Source organism: Rhinatrema bivittatum, chromosome 7 (assembly GCF_901001135.1).
Source record: "Rhinatrema bivittatum chromosome 7, aRhiBiv1.1, whole genome shotgun sequence".
Lineage (NCBI taxonomy): Eukaryota > Metazoa > Chordata > Amphibia > Gymnophiona > Rhinatrematidae > Rhinatrema > Rhinatrema bivittatum.
Window position 1 is genome coordinate 58,793,907 of NC_042621.1, and position 18,973 is coordinate 58,812,879.

The following is an 18,973-nucleotide window of genomic DNA, read 5'->3' on the forward strand; positions in this document are numbered from 1 at the left end:
GCTATTAATTGCATCAGTTGCATGGGATCTACTTGGTGTTTGGGTACTTACTGGGTTCTTGTGGCCTGGTATGGCCTCTGTTGGAAACAGGGTGCTGGGCTTGATGGACCCTTGGTCTGACCCAGCATGGCAATTCCTTATATTCTTATGTTAGATTCCTTCTGTTCTCCATCAGTAAGTAGTCTATCCTTTGGCTACATCATTCTATACAGGCTTTAGGATCTGCTGGCTAACTGTTGTCTCCTGTCTTTTGAGATGTGGACTCACCTTGTCCGTGTGCTTTCCCGTTATCCTTATGGATGGTTGCAGGTGTACATTAAACTCTTGGCTGGTCAATGCCACATGCCCCTGGAGCTCTACAGTGCTTCCTTTTTTGTTTCCGAAGATAGGTCATCGGGCACTGGGAGTAATCTTTAATGAAATTCAGAAAATGTAGATGAAGTTAGAATTGATTCTGTATACATTTTCATCATGTTAAAGTGGACAGTAAACCGTGTTGTCGTCCCTAGCACCTCCTTTTTGACAGAAGCGGCGGCTGTCAGCGGGTTTGACAGCCGATGCTCAATTTTACCGGCAAGCAAGTACCCTTGCTTGTCATACTTTAGCTGAGCTTACGAGTCTGGTACATACAAGAATATATGATACCTGTGCTCAGCAGTACTTACATATAATTCAGTCCTTTTTTCTTCTTCTTCTTCCCAATACAGAAATTAATTCCAAATTTCCCATCTCCAACATATAGTGACAGTAGAAAAGGACCAAATGGTCCTTCCAGTTTGCCCAGCAAGTTTCTTATGCCACTCCGTGCAGATTTCCCCCATTCCTTATGTTAAAGATAGTAACATTTACAGTCAAAACCAAGCAAATGTCTAACCCATTTCAGTCCAAATCATCGGTCCAAAAATCCAGTATTTAAATATTCAATTTGTAACTTTTTTCAAGAAACTTATATACTAAAAGAGTACAGGAGGTATATCTTCCCTTAAGTGACTGTTGGGGTCAGTAGTCCGACGCGCGTGTTTTTTGCAATACTGCTGCTTCGTGGTGAGCAGCCTTCTTGATAATTCAGACAATGCTGCTTGAACATGCCTTACTTTGGACATGGCTGTAGAAGCATTCCTTTGTTTTTTCCCCTAATATCTGTGAATCAGTACCTCAGACCATAAAGATCAGAGCCCAGCATTGGCTGTCATCAGAATCCAATACCCCCCCCCTTTCTCCGCCCCCTGCTGTCAAAGAAGAGAGCGATCTTGCAGTTGCATCAAACGCATCAAGGATAATTGGTTAAGGGTAATAATCCACCATACCTTCTGTTATGAGTACTATCTGCTGCTTCGTGCAGGTTACCCCCGTGCACCCTTTTCTTCATTACCAACCACAAGCCTTTAGGGATCCACAGTGTTTATCCCATGCCCTTTTGAATTACTATTTTCATCCTCACCATCTCTTCTGGAAGGGTATTCCAGGCATCCACCACCCTCTCTGTGAACAAATATTTCTTTATTTTGGTTTTGAGTCTTTCCCCTTGAAGCTTAATTTCGTGACACCTTGTTCTACTGTTTCCTTTCCAATGGAAAAGGTTTCAAGTTTGTACATCACTAAAATCTTTCAGGTATCTGAAGGTCTATAATCATAGCCCTCCTGAACCTCCTCTCTCCAAGGTCCAATTTTATCTTTATAATATGGCCAGCTCTGCTTGAGTCACTTTACACCAGCTAGTTGCCACATGAGTTCTCCCTCAAAGCAAAATTTGCAGTGTCAAGCATTTCCCCAGCTGTTGGCTACCTCTGTCTTCTCAGCTAATGCCTGACTTCTATCAGAGTTTGGGCTAGGCAACATCACGTGCTCCATCTCCAGCTATGAGAACCTTTATTTTGGGCCCTGATTTGTATGCAATATGGTAGGAGGCTTGTAGTTGTTTGCTTTGTTTTTATTGTCTGGGCAAGTAACTATGTCAATGACAATATGCTGGTCATGTATGTTGGCAAAGATGCACAATGAACACTTTGCTAGTCAAGTAATTTCATTGATAGATTTTCATTAGGATCTTATCCATACAGCATATCCTGCATGTCAATCCTGTGAGGTGCCCAATGAGGAGTCTTCTCTCCCTAACCCCCATCCATCCCACTTAAGGAAGCAACTTCACTAGAGAGTTTCCCCCAGGAAAGGAAGAGGGGGCAGTGGCCCAGTTGTGGACCATGATTTCTGTATTGCAATATAAATGTGCAAAAATCAACTTTGAGGTATGGGGCTTGATATGTTTTACAACAAAAGCCAGTATGTTTACAGCAAAATACTCCATTTACTAAAATTCTAGGTTATAATGGGCCCCATTCAGCTCCTGCATGGGCAGCATCTCCCCGGTGATCATTTTATAGCTGAGCCCAGCAAGAGGCTTGTTGTGCTTTTCTTTACAGCCATATGCAATACGTTAACAGGAATGCACAGCGTTATCAAGTTTAAGAGAGGTGACCCAGTGGGCTATCGCTGGTCAGAAAGCATACTAGACTTCCTCAGATCTTGTGCATGCAGTGCATCCTGTCTGGTAATCTAGTTCAAGTGACATTAAACATATCGAGGAGAAGGTGGTGGCAGCTACTGAATGGGGCCTTTTGATATGTTGGTGGCAAAATTCAATATCCATTACTGACTTTCATGATATAGCACTTGATACATATACAGCAATATACCGATTTATCAAGTTTGGAACATGGGCCTGGAGGTGTTACAGCAATATGCAGCATTATTGGGTTGAGATATGGCTGCAGCTAGATTAGTGGGGAACCATTGGCAAGCAAGGTTTCGCTGCTGTGGGTTGTGAAGGGGTTGACCACATCCAAGGACACACAGCAAATATTGTGTTTAAAACGGGATGGGTGGGGAATACCAACTGGTCTTCCTGTTCCCATGTTGCATCTATGGGCAAAAGCTGGGAGGAGTTGCCTATCAAGTCTTAGGCTTTGCTGATTGGGGCTGGCCTGCTCACCATCCAAAAATAGTTGCATAGTCTTAAGTGGCTCCTTATTTTATACAGACCAGGATATCATTGCACTGCAGAGACCTTTTTGCCTAATATTAAGGATTGAATTACAGGATAACTTGAGGGGTGAGGCTTTGACAGCCCACCTTCCTGGACAGTGGAATGTGTAAAGGGGATTAGCTTCTATAGTCAACCTTGCAGCAGTATGAGGCTTGTTGAGTTTTTGAGAAATGAAATTCAGCAGGCAAGGGCAAGTATTTGAAAAGTTAGATGGCATATCTATTTTTATTTAGTGATTGATTTGCTGTATGCAATTGCCCTATGCTGAAACCCTAGACATGCAATAAAGGACCCTCTTTCTTGAATAATGGTGTGAAGAGTTGTTTAACAGTTCCAGCCGGGGAAATGGGAGGAGGAAGGGGTGGGTGTTAAATGGAGCTGGGAGGAGAAGGCGAGTTACATCTGTCAGGGCTGAGAGTCACATGTTCTAACAGTTCTACTCTGAGGAAAAATACTTTGAACATATGCCCCATAACCTGCCATACATTTCAGTCATAATTAGTGGTCTACATGTAAAAATCTTCTGTTTTGGTTTCCTTATTTCTTTTTTTCACTTTTGCTTCATTTAGTTTCTGCCATTTGGCACTTGCAAAATATTTTTAGCATGCACTAAATGGTTTTAGTGCACATTAAAACCCATTTCATGCACGCTAAACCACAGAAACAAAGCACAATTTTGTCATATTTTGTGCTGCTTCAGATGGGAAACGATGCAGACTGAAACAGGGAAATTTTGAAACTGAAACAGCACATCCTTGGCCATAATAGATCTGCATCAGATGGTTCAGTGCCATTCACAAGTCTCTGGAGAAAGATTCTCTGCAAAATCAGGTTTTAAATCTAGCTTCCAGTTCACAACGTGACTTTTCCGTCCTACTGTGTGAGCCTGATTTTGTGTGCAGCTTGCATAGAGCAGGGTACAGGAAGTTGAGAGATCATTATTTGTGCTTGCTAGGTATTGACAATCATAACCGTCAAGACAGACCACATACCAATTTGGCCTCACCAAGTATATTTCTTTTCTAAAATTACTGAGGCTGATGAGAAATAACATTGCTTAAATCAAAACTTTTGAAGTTTTGCGAGTCCATGCTTCTCAATCATCTATTTTACAGTTCATTTTACTTCATAGACTGAGAAAACAGATAAATGCTATTAGATGCAATTTCGTTCCTGCTGCAAATTGTTTTAGACTGACAAATCTATAGTGACTGGACCAAAATAATCCAAACTGTTGTCCATAAATGAATGCATATGATACATCAGAGAAAAAGACAATTTAACAATGGAAAAATAAGGTACCAGTGCAAAACAAATGTATTCAAAATGTATTTAACTTAGATAGCTCATAAAAGAAATGCCTAACCAAGGCTCTCTCAGTACAAATCAGACAGACATTTCAGACAAGCCCATGCAAAAACTTGAGATCAGTTTGAAATGCTATTGACACATCATTAAAGAAAAAAGGCAATTTGGAAAGCAATTTCGGCAGGTAAATAGTAACATAGTCATATTTTTATTTATTTATTTACTTATTCGATTTTATATTCTGCTTTTTAGCACTTCACAGCGGATTACATTCAGGTACTGCAGTTATTTCCCTGTCCCCAGAGGGGCTCAGAATCTAAATTTGTACCTGAGGCAATGGAGTAATAGTAACACAGTAGTGACGGCAGAAAAAGACCAGCTGCTCCATCCATTCTGGCCAACAAGTTTCTTATGGTAACAACTGCCACGGCAGGCAGGTTACTCCCCCATGATTCCGTTGAGGGTAGTAACTGCCGCACTCTGTAGTTTACCCCCAAGCCTTATGTTAAGGGTGGCAGTATTTACCATCTAAACCAAGTGATGGAGAAGGTACAGAGAAGGGCTACCAAAATGATAAGGGGAATGGAACAACTCCCCTATGAGGAAAGACTAAAGAGGTTAGGACTTTTCAGCTTGGAGAAGAGACGACTGAGGGGGGATATGATAGAGGTGTTTAAAATCATGAGAGGATAGTAGAAAGACTAGGGGACACTCCATGAAGTTAGCATCAATGCACAATTAAACTCTGGAATTTGTTGCCAGAGAATGTGGTTCGTGCAGTTAGTATAGCTGTGTTTATAAAAGGATTGGATAAGTTCTTGGAGGAGAAGTCCATTACCTGCTATTAAGTTCACTTAGAGAATAGCCACTGCCATTAGCAATGGTTACATGGAATAGACTTAGTTTTTGGGTACTTGCCAGGTTCTTATGGCCTGGATTGGCCACTGTTGGAAACAGGATGCTGGGCTTGATGGACCCTTGGTCTGACCCAGTATGGCATTTTCTTATGTTCTTATGTTCTTAACTGTCAAGCCCATTACATCATCATCATTTATACAGGGTGAGTAGCCTTCGTGGTAGTTTAGACAATGCTGCTTGAACGTGCTTTGCTTTTTGGATTTGGCAGTTGAAGCAGTCCTTATCCTTACCGTCTGCATACCACTATCCCAGGCCATAAAATCAGGGCCTAGCGTTGGCTATCACCTGAATCTAAATCCCCTTTATTCCCCCCCCCCCCCGCCATCGAAGCAGAGTGAAATTGCAGTTGTGTCACAAACATCAGGTTCATTGGTTAAGGGTAGTAATCCCTGTGCTTTCTGTTAAGGGTAGTAACTGCCACTCCATACAGGTTACTCCCATGCACCCTTTCTTCATTTCCATCCTGTGTTCTTTAGAGATCCATAGTGCTTGTCCCATGCCCTTTTGTATCCGTTTACTGTTTTCATCCTCACCACAAGACATTCCAGGATTCCACCACTCAATGAAGAAGTATTTCTTAATGATGGTTTTGAGTCGACCCCCCCACCTTCCACCCCACCCCAGAGTTTCATTTCATGATCCCTAGTTCTACAGTTTCCTTTATAACTGAAAAGGTTCAACGATCATGCATCATTAAAACCTTTCAGGTATCTGAAGGTCTGTATCATATCCCCCTTGCACCTCCTCTCTTCCAGGGTGTACATATTCAGAACCTTCAGCCTCTCCTCATAAGTCTTCTAATGCAGACCACCCACCATTTTGTTGCCTCCATTCTGTCCTTATACGTTTTGAGATACAGGCTCCAGAACTGATCGCAGTACTCCAGGGCATTATCACCTCCTTGTTCGTGCTCGATATTCCTCTCTCTATGCAGCCCAGCATTCTTCTGGCTTTAGCTATCACTTTGTCACATTGCTTCACCACTTTCACATTGCCAGAAACTATTATACCAAGGTCCCTCTCTGTGCACATTGGCCATTCACTTCCAATCACATACTGCTCTTTTGAATTACTGCACCCCAGATGCATGACTCTGCACTTCTTGGCATGGAATCCAAGCTGCCAAGTCTTCGAGTTTTCTTAAATTATTTTTCATTCTCTGTACTTCTTCAAGCATGTTCACTCTATTGCAGATCTTAGTATAATCTGCAAATAGACAAACTTTGTCTTCTATCCCTTCCTCAATGTCGCTCACAAAAATGTTGAATAGAACGGGTCCCAAAAATGATCCCTGTGGCACTCTGCTTAGCACCATTTTTTCTTCAGAATATATTCCATTTACCATTGCAAGCTGTCACCTGTCAATCAACCAGTTTGTAATCCATTCCACCACCTTGGCACCCACCTCCAAGCTTCTCATTTTATTTACGAGCCTCCTATGCGGGACCGTATCAAAAGCTTTGCTGAAATGCAAGTAAATCACATTGAGCACTCTTGCTCAATGTGATCTTCTTAGTGTTTGGGTAATTGCCAGGTTCTTGTGGCCTGGTTTAGCCTCTGTTGGATACAGGATACTGGGCTTGATGGACCCTTGGTCTGACCCAGCATGGCAGTTTCTTATGTTCTTGATCCAATTCTGTAGTCAACCAATCAAAAAAAAAAATCTGATTTGTATGACAGGACTTTTCCCCTGGTGAATCCATGCTCCCTTGGGTCCAACAACTCACCGGATTGCAGACAATTCACTATTCTTTCATCCAGCAGTGTCTCCATTAATTTTCCAACCACCAAGGTGAGGTTAACTGGTCAGTAGTTTCCAACCTCCTCTCTGCTACCCCTCTTGTGAAGTGGGACCACCACCACTCTTCTCCGATCTTGTGGCACCACTCCCATTTCCATCTTTTAAAGGACCCGCCAGCAATTATTTGAGCTTCCACAGTATCCTGGGATGCACCTCATCCAGCCCTATGGCCTTGCCCACTTTTACTTTTCCTAGCTCTTCCCATACGCTCTCTTCTGTAAACGGGGTTGCAGCTACCCCATTGCCATCCATGGTTTTGTTAATCAGCAACAGTTCATCTCCAGTATCTTCTTTAGTGAACACTGAACTGAAGTATTTGTTTAATATTTCTGCTATTTCTTCATCTTTCTCTATACATTACTCTTTGTCAACTTTCCATTTCATTATACCACTTCAGGCCATCCCACTTCCTTTGATATATCTGAAAAATGATTTGTTGCCTTGTTTTACCTCTTTAGCAATCCTTTCTTCCACCTGACCTTTTGATTTCTTAACTTCTTTCGTCTTTTCCTTCACTTTCACTAAGCATTCTCCTCTGACTTCTTTTTGGGATGCTTTGTACTGCTTGAACACTGTTCTTTTTGCCCTTATTTTTTCAACCACCTCCTTTGAGAATGATGGGTTTCGTTTTCCTCTTGTTTACTTTTCTAACATAGAGACTTGGGGCCTTTGTAATAGCTCTTTTTAATTGGGCCCACTATTGATCCATCTCACCCATTTTCTCCAAGTCTTCTAGTTCGTCCTCCAGATATGTTCCCATTTTAACAGTGTCCATATTTTTTAAATTTAAAACCTGGATCTTCGTGTGACTTCTCTGCATCTTATTTGTGATCACTGGTGTCCAGGTGAGTATCTACCAGGACATTAGAGACATTATCCCCATTAATGGGCACCAGGTTGAGTATCACACCCTCCTTCATGGGTTCCATTACCATTTGTTTGAGCAGGGCCCCTTGAAGAGCATCCACTATCTCTCTACTTCTTGTAGATTCCGCAGAAGGGTTATTCCGATTCACATCGGGCAGATTAACATCTGCAATGAGTAACAATTCGTCCTTCTTTCTCACCTTTTGGATGTCAGGTAAACTGGTCTGTCTGAGAAATGCCCACCCCCGATCCGGCTGAAAGAACACAAGCAGTTGTGCATATTGTTAGTCACACTTAGGGGAGGAGTCCCCAGAGGGGGTGGGTTTGCAGGTGGGATCAGAAAATAACACAGGTAGATTGTCTTTTCAAGTTTAAACACTATTTTTTTCCCACAAAAATTCTATGCACACTAAGCACAGGTGCAAGAGTCCGCGGGCCTTTTGTGTTTGTGGCAATTTTCAAACTGAAAGTAGCTGAGTGCTTTCCCTTTGAATTTTACTGCACAGTCCCTTGTTACCTTCCAGGTGGCCTTTTAAGCCCCTATTAGTCAGGCGGTTTCATAGCACCTCCCTGACTAGGGCTCCTAGAAGGATCAGCAGGCTCTAAAATTAAAAACAGCAAGATGCTTTAGTACTCTGCCCTCTCAAAGAACATTTTAACCTAGTGATCATTTTGAGTCAGCTCAGATGATTATGCAATCTTTTAACCCCACTCACACAAATGAATCTCAGCGAAGCCAACTTTGTGGCCATGCCCCATGACAGACCTCAGAGCGTCTCCAGAGCAGCTAACACAGCTGGCTGACAAATCTGCCAAGAAGCCAGACGCTGCCAAACAAAGAATATTGTATCTTTCACAGCTTATCATTTGCGTTCTGTGACCGCCACAGAAAAGGTATTGGAATGATACCATGTGGCAAAATGTTCAAAATCCTTCTGTACTTTTTTTTTTTTGCTTAGATACCTGCAATCATTTAAAATACTCGAATATCCTCAAAGAACAAAAAGGTGCCATTAATAAACCAAAACTTCTATAAATCTAGTGCAAAAATATCTTCTGTAAGAGAAAGAGAGATACAGCAGACATTTTAGAAGCTTTCGGGCGAATTTTAAATCACCCACGCGGGTAAAATATGGGGGTTATGTGCGTGGCTGGGCCCTGCGCGCATTTTAGAAGGGGCCCGGCCGCACGCGTAACCCTCGTTATGCGCACAAGAGCTGGGCCGAAGAAAAGGGGCAGTCCAGGGGGGCAGGGCTTGAGGCGCCGGTACAGCGGCCATTTGCCGCTGTGCCAGGGAAGCGCACGCCGGCAGGGTGCCAGCACACGCAACTTGGTACTGCTCCTTTGGAGGAGCAACAGAGAAAATAAAAAAAAAAAAAAGGGGTGGATAGGATAGGGATAGGGGGAAGGGAGGAGAGGGGAAGGGGAAGGGAGGTTAGGGTAGGGGGGTAGGGAAGTCCCCTCCCAGTCCACTCCTTAATTGGAGCGGACTGGGAGGAAACTGGGGAAGGCCGCGATGCATCGCCGAGCAAAACTTGCAAAAATCTACCCCTCCCCCATGCGTGTGCGGAATGCAAACTCCAGCGCAACATGTACTAAAATCTACTCTTATGTTTTCTCACATGTGTGCTTTATTTTACTTGGAGGTGGTCATGGAGGACACCACCCAGTCCAGAATGCTCTAAGATGTTATATAGAAGCACATTTGTTTTGACTTTGGATTGCCTTTCCAAATAGTTCAAGGAAAAAAAACAAAACATAAAACCAAGGCAATCCAGACATACACAACATAAAAATCCACTCTGAATGTAATGAAACCATGGTTTATGCACTTGTTGGTATTTGAAAAGCCCCTGATGCAGCCAATACATGCAAAGCATTGCTAGTGTCATGTTGACAACCGAGGGGGCAAGTGGTAGCTTAATCTAAGCTGGGACCGTAACTTTAAAATGGGCACAAGGACACACATATACATTGTGTATATGTGTGTGTTTCCAGATATGTGGCAATTTTATTTTTTGCATACAGATAGAAGCACATGTTCTAAAATAGTTCTGGCGTGTGTATTTGTGCTCCTAACTTGGCTTTGAGACGCACAAGCGAGAGAATTTTATAACAGACATTCGTCCAGACTATGACCAGTTTCAGCAGTTTGTCCACCAGTTTGCCCAGTCCAGAGTCAGTTAAGCCTGCACTCCTCCCAGTTATCCCAGACCCCTCAAACATTTCATAAATGCCCGGAAATAGTTTTATTAAAACTTGCACCTCATCCGTAGCAGAAGTAACTTTGCGCTGAAATATACCTGGGCATGTGCGGAGGTGTACAGCTATTTGCAAGCAGATCTCTCGGCCCCGCCCTGGAAAGCCCATGATCCTCCCACATTCTGCCTCTTTGTTTTCTACGTGAGAGATATCCGCACATTGGTACTTGTGCACGCATTTGGATGGCTTATGAAAGCGGGTGAAAATGCGCATGTGTTAGATTTTGTAATGTTTGGATTTTAAAATTCAACTTTACATGTTTATGCACTGACCATGCATTTAGAGGAATAATATTTTATCTGCATTAAGAATAAAAAGTGATGGGGGCGCTCTTGCGCGGAATCCAAGATGGCCGCCTAAAGCTGAGCTCCGGGAGACTTCGCTCTATATTGAAGGGAATTTTGCGATTATATTTACCCTCCTTCACTCCTGACTCATTGGCCTCTGCCCTAATGATGTCTACCACAAAATCAGGCAAAATAGAAGCGGCGTTCGCGGCCGGAGCGGGTACAAAACGTTCTAAGTCTGACCCACTCTCACCGGACAAGGCCGCCTCTGCGAAGCAAATGGCGTCTGCAGACCTTGTCTTAGCAGAACTTAAAACTCTAAAGGTAATGCTGCAAACCAACACTGACAATACTATTGCGATCCGGGCGGATTTGCAAAACCTTACTAACAGGTTCGACCAACTCTCACACCGCTTAGATGACGCTGAAAATCAAGTTTCCTCACTACTAGTAACTGCGACGTCCATACCTAAAATGGAGAAGGATTTGGATATTCTGCGTCGTGATTTTGAGGACCTCTCCAATCGCAACCGGAGGAACAACGTCCGTATTCTGGGTATCCCCGAAGGCATGGAAGGTACAGATATTTTTGCTTTTCTTTCTCATCTGATTCCGGAGGTTTTGCAACTTACCTTCACTCCTCCATTGGAATTTGAACGGGCGCATCGGGTGCCATCGCGCCCTCTCAGGTCTTCGGCCCTCCCTAGACCCATTATTTTCAAACTTTTACGATACCCACAGGTCCTTCAGATCTTCTCAGCGGCCAAATCCAAGTCTCTTCTCCAATTGCAGGGTTCACATATATTGTTTGTGCCGGATTTGGCGAAAACAACCGCTGCTAAGCGCAAAGCTTTTTTGGCGATGAGGCCTCGTCTTCATGCCCTTGGGGCCAAATTTGGACTCCTATACCCTGCCATGATGCGAGTTACCCACCAGAACAATACGCAGCTTTTTCATGCACCTGATGATTTGAACGCATACCTACATTCTCTGGAGGGTTTACAAGAAATGGTTACCTGAATACATTTTGGGTTAACCACGGTTTTTTGAATTATTCTTCCGCAAATTCCCGTGGACGTTACTTCACCTATTCACTCCCGTGAAGCTCTGGGCGGCTTCTGGCCCCTTTGAGGCCCCATTCTTACTATGGGCGACAGTCACTTATTGTTAGTGACTGTCTGGTGTTCTTGTTTTGCACCTTTTGAATATATGATGAACACTAGTTTCTGGACACTGGAACCTTCTCTTCTCTCTTTTTTGATTTTTATTTTTTTGCCCTCTCTTACTGCGCCTCCTTGGATTTCAACATGCTGTCAGCTTTCACGATGTAAGTTCCGCTGTACATGTCTGCTTGCTACTCTCCAACCTATTCGATGGCATCCACCATAAATTTCATCACGATGGTGTCGCTTAATGTCAATGGCTTTAATCATCCGATCAAGCGTAAGAAGATCTTGACTTATTTACAAACCTTGAATACTGACATCGCCCTATTACAGGAAACTCACCTGTCAGCCGCTGAATCTCTCAAGCTCAAACAACAATGGGTTGGGCAGGTTTTTTTCTCTCCGGCTTATAAGAAGAAACGTGGCACTGCCATTTTGGTTCATAAGCGCTTGGACGTCTCTGTTTTACACCAAGAGATGGACGTGGAAGGCAGATGGAATATCTTACAATTTACGCTACAAAATGGCTCCTACACTATCCTTAATCTGTACGCCCCAAATGCAGATGATCCTGTTTTTTTTCAAGATGTTTTTGCGCGGCTCCTGTCTTTGGAGCAGTTCCCATTGCTCATTGGAGGTGACTTCAACCAGCCACTGGACCCTCTTCTAGATAAAAAAACTGAGGTCCGCTATACGAAGTCGAAAGCAACTACAACTCTGAACTGTCTTATTTCGCAACTCGGCCTTATTGATCCGTGGCGACTTGTGCACCCTACTGATAAAGACTTTACGTTCTACTCTGCCCCGCACTCGTCTTACTCTAGACTGGACTTTTTTCTCACCTCCAGCTCCCTTCTACCGCATATTAGCAATCCTACAATATGCTCTATCCTAGTTTCGGACCATGCTGCGGTTACTCTTCAACTCCGCCTTGTATCTCCCCTGCGCATGGATAGACAATGGAGATTCAATGCCTCTCTGCTGTCGGACTCCGACTTCCAAACTTTTATCACTGACAAGTCGTCTCAATACTTTGCGACTAACTCCGCCTCAGCTCCCTCCCCTGCCATTCTTTGGGAAGCTTACAAAGCTACTATCCGGGGGGGACATTATTAGCTACTCCTCTTACAAGAAACGTGTACAGCGACAGGCGCTCCAACAACTACAGACTACCACCGAGCAATTGGAACATCTGCATTCACAATCTCCCTCAGCTCACACTTTACAACAGCTATTGAAGGCTCGATATGAGTATAACAAGCAACTTAGCTCGCAGGTACACCTTCACCTTTTCCACTCCAAGACACAATATTATGCGGAAAATAACAAATGTGGCAGACTGCTGGCCTCATATCTTAAAAAGAAATCTGAAAGATCACGAGTGGCCAAGCTCACTACCTCCACTGGGAACACCGTCACAACGGATAAGGAAATACTACAGTCTTTTCGTGACTATTACGCACAGCTCTATCAATCAGAAGTGAATCCACCTCCGGGAGTCTTTGAATCCTTTTTTACTGCCTTAAACCATCCACATCTCACTGACGCACAACGCCAACTTTTGGACGCACCGATCAAAGATGAAGAGATATCGGCAGCCATCATGTCTCTACCTTTAAGTAAAGCCCCTGGCCCGGATGGCTTCAGCACTGACTTTTATCACACTTTTAAGAAAGTTTTATCTCCGCACCTATTAACTTTTTACTCGTCCTTCTCCTCTGCAAATGCTGTTTCTTCATCATTTACTGATGCTAGGGTGGTGGTAATCCCAAAGCCAGGTCGAGATCCCTCTTCCCCAGCTAATTATCGACCCATTTCACTTTTGAATGTAGATTATAAAATTTTCACTAAAATCCTTGCTACCCGCCTCTCCACGGTACTTGGATCCCTTATTCATGTGGACCAAACAGGTTTTCTCAAAGGTCGGCTCATTGCTAACAACACTCGAATGCTACTCCATATCCAGGAATCCCTATATAACTCGCATGAGCCGGCCATTGCAGTTTCACTTGATGCTGAAAAGGCATTCGATCGTATTGAATGGTCTTTCCTTATGGAAACTATGTCCAGATTCGGCTTTGGCAGTGTCTTCACTAAGTGGATTCGCTTAATTTATCAATCCCCTCTCGCCTCCCTCTTTGTTAACAATCAGGTCTCTCCATCGTTTTCACTCCACAGAGGAACCCGTCAAGGCTGCCCCATCTCTCCCCTTTTATTTGACCTGGCTTTGGAGCCACTACTCATCGCCATTCGACAGTCTACTGTTATTTCTGGTGTTACTATTGGGGACGGGGAATATAAGCTCTCTGCGTATGCGGATGATGTGTTACTCTTTCTGACTCACCCTGAGACATCCTTGCCTCAACTATTCTCGCTTATTGACTCTTACTCGGTCTTGTCTGGTTACAAAGTGAACTGGAGCAAAACAGAATTCTTGCCATTGAATACTCTCTCCCGCACGCTGGACTTCTCCTCCTTCCCCATACAGAAGGCGAAGTCCGGCTTGAAATATTTGGGCATCCGCTTTTTTTCAGATCCCCAGGAAACTCTTCGTACCTGTGAACAATCCACCCTGCAACATCTCAAGGATGTAACTCTCCGCTGGTCTCCTCTCCATCTATCCTGGTGGGGTCAATTAGACACCATCAAAATGACCCTGGCCCCGCAGATTACCTACAAATTGGCCATGCTCCCTATTTTCTTTTCCACTGATTTTTATAAACAACTTGACCGCATTTTGCTCCAGTTCCTTTGGCAGAATAAAGCACCTCGGATTGCATTAAGAAAATTAAAAGCACCAAAAGATAGGGGAGGGGTTAATTTTCCGGACTTCCGCCGATACCACTTAGCCTTCATCTTGCAGCAAAGTTCACACCTATTCAACTCCGAGGCTCCACAATTGGATTTGCCTAGTTGGTTAACAATTGAGCGCTCAATTATTTCCCCAATTCCTTCCCTTGCATTCCCTGGGGTGCTTTTTTCTTCTCATCGTTCACATAACAGAATTTTGCTTTCTTTACACCAAGCCCTAAAAGAATTCGACCAGTTATGCCCTAAAGATAAACCCACTTGGTTAATTTCCTCCTTACTTCCTATTTGGAACACACATAGCATTCATGTTGCTGGGCATCCCGTAAATTGGCCCGTCTGGTATAATAATGGAATATGGTACCTCTCCTCTATTGTCTCCCATGGTAGAATGCTTTCATTTTCCTCCTTGCAAACATTATTCCATCTTCCTTCTAGTCAATTCTACGCCTGGCTTCAACTTCGGGATGCCCTCAAGGACCTTGACTTTCACACCATGCACCTAGACCAACTGCCTTACTTGCTTTCATTTTTTGCGGATGTAGGCACCCACCGACATCTTGCTTCTAAACTATATAAATTGCTCTGCACTTTCTCCCTTCCCAATCCCGTCCTAGCTCTTCAGAATATATGGTCCGCTGAGTTAGCCGTCCAACCGTCCGCTGCGGGATGGAAACATGTCTGGTCCACTTCCATACGCATCTCTTTGTCCACTAGTCTGTCCCAGACGGCCTTCTTTATCATACACAGAGCCCTCTGGACTCCTTGGAAACTTCATAGGGCGTCATTACTACCTTCCCATCGATGTTGGTCATGCCACAATGTGAAGGCCTCCCTAGAACATATGTTGTTCACCTGCCCGTTTGTTTTCAACTTCTGGAGACAAGTCTGGGCTAGAATTTCGTCCATAATTCCAGTACCTACTGCGATCACCTATGACTTAGTAATCCTACGAGGAGCCCATCCTGCTCTTGCCCTCCCACTTCCGCATCAAAAACTCCTTGATTTCCTCCTTCTTGTCGGATTGCACACCATCACATCCAACTGGAAACGCAGTGACTTCCTCTCGGAAGCCTTGTGGTGGAACACTGTTTGCTTATACAGCAAATATGAGAGGGCTATGGCTATAAAATTTAATCGCTTAGCAGTATGGGACCGAATGTGGAAACCCATTGACAATTACAACCCCTAGCACGCTCATACCTTATTACACCTGCTTACACTGCTCACAAATCGTCACTGTTGATATTTAAGGATGGCCGCACTTCTTTTCTTTCTTTCTATTTCCTTCTTTGCTCTTCTTCTTCTTTCCCTTTCTTCCTTCCTGATCCCTCTGTCACCTATAGGTCCTAGTGTCCTGTATTCCTTTATGGTTATACGCTTTGCGAGTTATGTGCCTTATATTTTAGTTGTTATGTTATTTTCTTTCTTAGTTTTTGTTCTTATGAGACGTGCTGTATTTGATAACCTCTGCTGTTATGAGCTTCTATGTTTGTAAGCACTGTTTATAATTCTTCAATAAAAATATTTCAACAAAAAAAAAAGAATAAAAAGTGATATATACTTTTATATGCTATGTTTAACGGACATAGTGGTATATGATTATGAGTACTTGGTAAACTGTATATGGATTCTTGCCCTGACATCAGCAAATTTTGCCTTTTCTTTAACGACGCCACACTGCATATGATACCGATGCATACCTCTCAGTAGAGAATTATTTTAACTTGATTTTGATGGTGCACTCACCCTTTTGTGTTATATCTATTATGCGAGGGCTTGACTTTTGGTTTTTGAGTATGTACTAGATTTTTTTTTAACAATGTCTATTCCTCATGCAAACTTTTAACCTTGACAACTGTTCCATTTAATTTCATTTCATTTAATTTAGTTTAATTTAAAATGACTTCTAACCCGTATGGCGTCTGCTGTTGTGAGAGGAGAAAGAGCGAAACATTTAATGCCGAAATATATTGCCCCTGACGAAGGATCAAAATGCGTAGCACGTCGGGCATCTCACGGCATGATATAAATATTTCCAATTAGTGTCTCCATTTAAAAAGAAGAAATCAATGAAAATATACGCGTATGCATTGGCAAAGATAAGTAATCTTTCCTCTCTTTTGAAAGCATTTTAGAAGTTTAAGGGCTTATAAACGATAAAAGGAAAATATACATTAAAAATTTTTATTTTTTAATTTTTTGTTGATACATTTATGAAACCTATGATTTAAAATAAAAGGAAAAATTGGTTCACTGGATAGTCTAGCTGTCCTTTAGCAATTAAAGGTTCCCACTTATGATGGTCTCTTTACAGCTCTGTTACCTTTGGAAATCTTTTGAATGTTATCTCATCTGGGGTTTTTTTTTGGTCTTTTTGTGGTAATTCTTTCATGGACAGCTCTATAACATAGCATATCAGGTTCAGCAACCATTTCTTCATTTTGGGGAATATTTTTCGTAGTTTTTTGGTTTGTTTAATGTTTCTCTATGTTCCGTTTGTTTTCCAAACCAAAATAAAGATTAAAACAGCATTCCCCCACCCCTACAAAAAAAATGGGCCTTCCCAGGCCCTCGCCGACCTGCAGAATACTTGCCAAGGCTGGGGTCCTACCCAATCCAACTTACCCCTTTCTGTGCAAGTCAATGGTGAAGAAAAGAGCAGGAGCAATGCTTGTTCACTTCTGCTACATCCTGTTCCTTTAAAAATGGCACTGGCCACCCTGAGGACAGAGCTGATGTGACATCACTTCAGAGCCTCTCCTAGGGCTTGCTGGCCATCGTTATGTTGTATGGCCTTACATACAGCTGCACAACATATTGATGCTGGCCGGCATTGAGACAGGTGCCAAAATGAACTCACTTCAGTGCCAGATTTAGATTCAGATTTATTTTTTAAAGAAACTGGATGGGGCAGGGGTGAATGGTCATCCCTCCTGCCCATTTTTACACCGCTGACTCCCACAAAAGTGGAGCAGTTTTCTGCAGGGGGAGGGGTCAGAGAGGACTCAGCTGGTTAGGCTCAAGTTCCATGGATGGTTTTTTTTTTTTTAAACAAAACTAAAATCCTTGAAGATTTGGGGGTGTTTACTTGAAAGGCTATTCTCAGTTTGGATTTGCCATTCATTTAGAATGAATGCATACTACTAGGGCCAGATTTTCAAAGGGATACGCGCGAACCCCCCGAAAACTTGGCCGAAGTATCCCCTGCGTGCGCCAAGCCTATGTTGAGTAGGCTCGGCGGTGCGCGCAAGCCCCGGGACGCGCATAAGTCCCGGGGCTTTCCTGGGGGGGCGTGTCGGGGGGCGTGGCGCGGTGGCGCGTCATTTGGGGGTGGGGCCGCGAGCGTGGTTCCAGCCCAGTGGCGTAGCTGAGGCCTCCGAAACGGCTCCCGGGCCTGGGAATTGCGCGCCAGCGGCCAGTCCGGCGCATGAAAGTTACGCCTGCTTCGGGCAGGCGTAACTGGTACAACAAGAGGTGGGGGGGTTTAGATAGGGCTGGGGGGTAGCTTAGGTAGGGGAAGGAAGGGGAAGGTGGGGAAGGCGGAAGGAAAGTTCCCTCCGAGGCCGCTCCGATTTCGTAGCGGCCTCGGAGGTAACGGCGGCAGGCTGCACGGCTTGGCGCGCGCAGGCTGCCGATTTTGGGCAGCCTTGCGCGCGCCGACCCCGGATTTTAATGGATATGTGCGGCTTCGCGCGTATCTATTAAAATCCCGCGTACTCTTGTTTGCGCCTGGTGTGCAAACAAAAGTACGCGCAGGCGCAGATTTATAAAATCTACCCTCTAATGTGTAGTAAAGGTTTGAGATAGAAGTTTTTCTTTTCTTTTTCTTTTTACTTGCATGTGAACATAAGAACATAAGAACATGCCGTACTGGGTCAGACCAAGGGTCCATCAAGCCCAGCATCCTGTTTCCAACAAAGGCCAATCCAGGCCACAAGAACCTGGCAAGTACTTTTCCTAATTCCTGCATAGCATTGGCCTTAATGTCCTTCTACCTGTGATGGTAATTTGTTTCCTCGAGGAAATTTAGGGGTCGATTTTAAGACCAGCGTGCTTGCGTCCATGTGCGCCCATGTTATAAAATATGATATCCATGTGCACATGCAAGGCGGATGGCCTCCTCCATGCGCGGGGGGGGGGCGAGATAATTTTAAAAGACGGGAGTAGGGCTTCCCCAGTTCCCTTTCACTCTGCTCCAATTAAGGAGCAGACTGGGAGGGGACTTCCTACCCTAATCTTCTAACCCTTTCCCCTCTCCTCAATGACCCTAACCCCTTACATTACTTATTGCCTCTGTCCCCGCCCAGACCCCGCCCCTCCCAGCCCGCCCTTTTGAGAGGTCTGGCACTTCGGCGCATAACAGGGGGTTACATGCGTGACTTGGCCCTTCCGAAAATGTACGCAGCGCGCGCAAGGCCCAGCCATGCGCGTAACCCCCCATTTTTACACGCGCGGGCTTCTGAATATGATCTCATTATTTTTTATTTTCCCCAATTGATTGTTATGGAGT

The 18,973-nt window shown here is 43.9% G+C and overlaps 1 long non-coding RNA gene across 1 annotated transcript in view; it reads right to left on the reverse strand.

Moving 5' to 3' along the window:
* Positions 1 to 273: 273 nt before the first annotated feature.
* The window catches only part of LOC115095072, a 215,490-nt gene continuing 196,790 nt past the window's right edge, over positions 274 to 18,973 (reverse strand). Inside the window, exon 3 of the long non-coding RNA XR_003857685.1 lies at positions 274 to 411. This is a non-coding gene — a long non-coding RNA (uncharacterized LOC115095072). The remainder of the gene's footprint in view (positions 412 to 18,973) is intronic.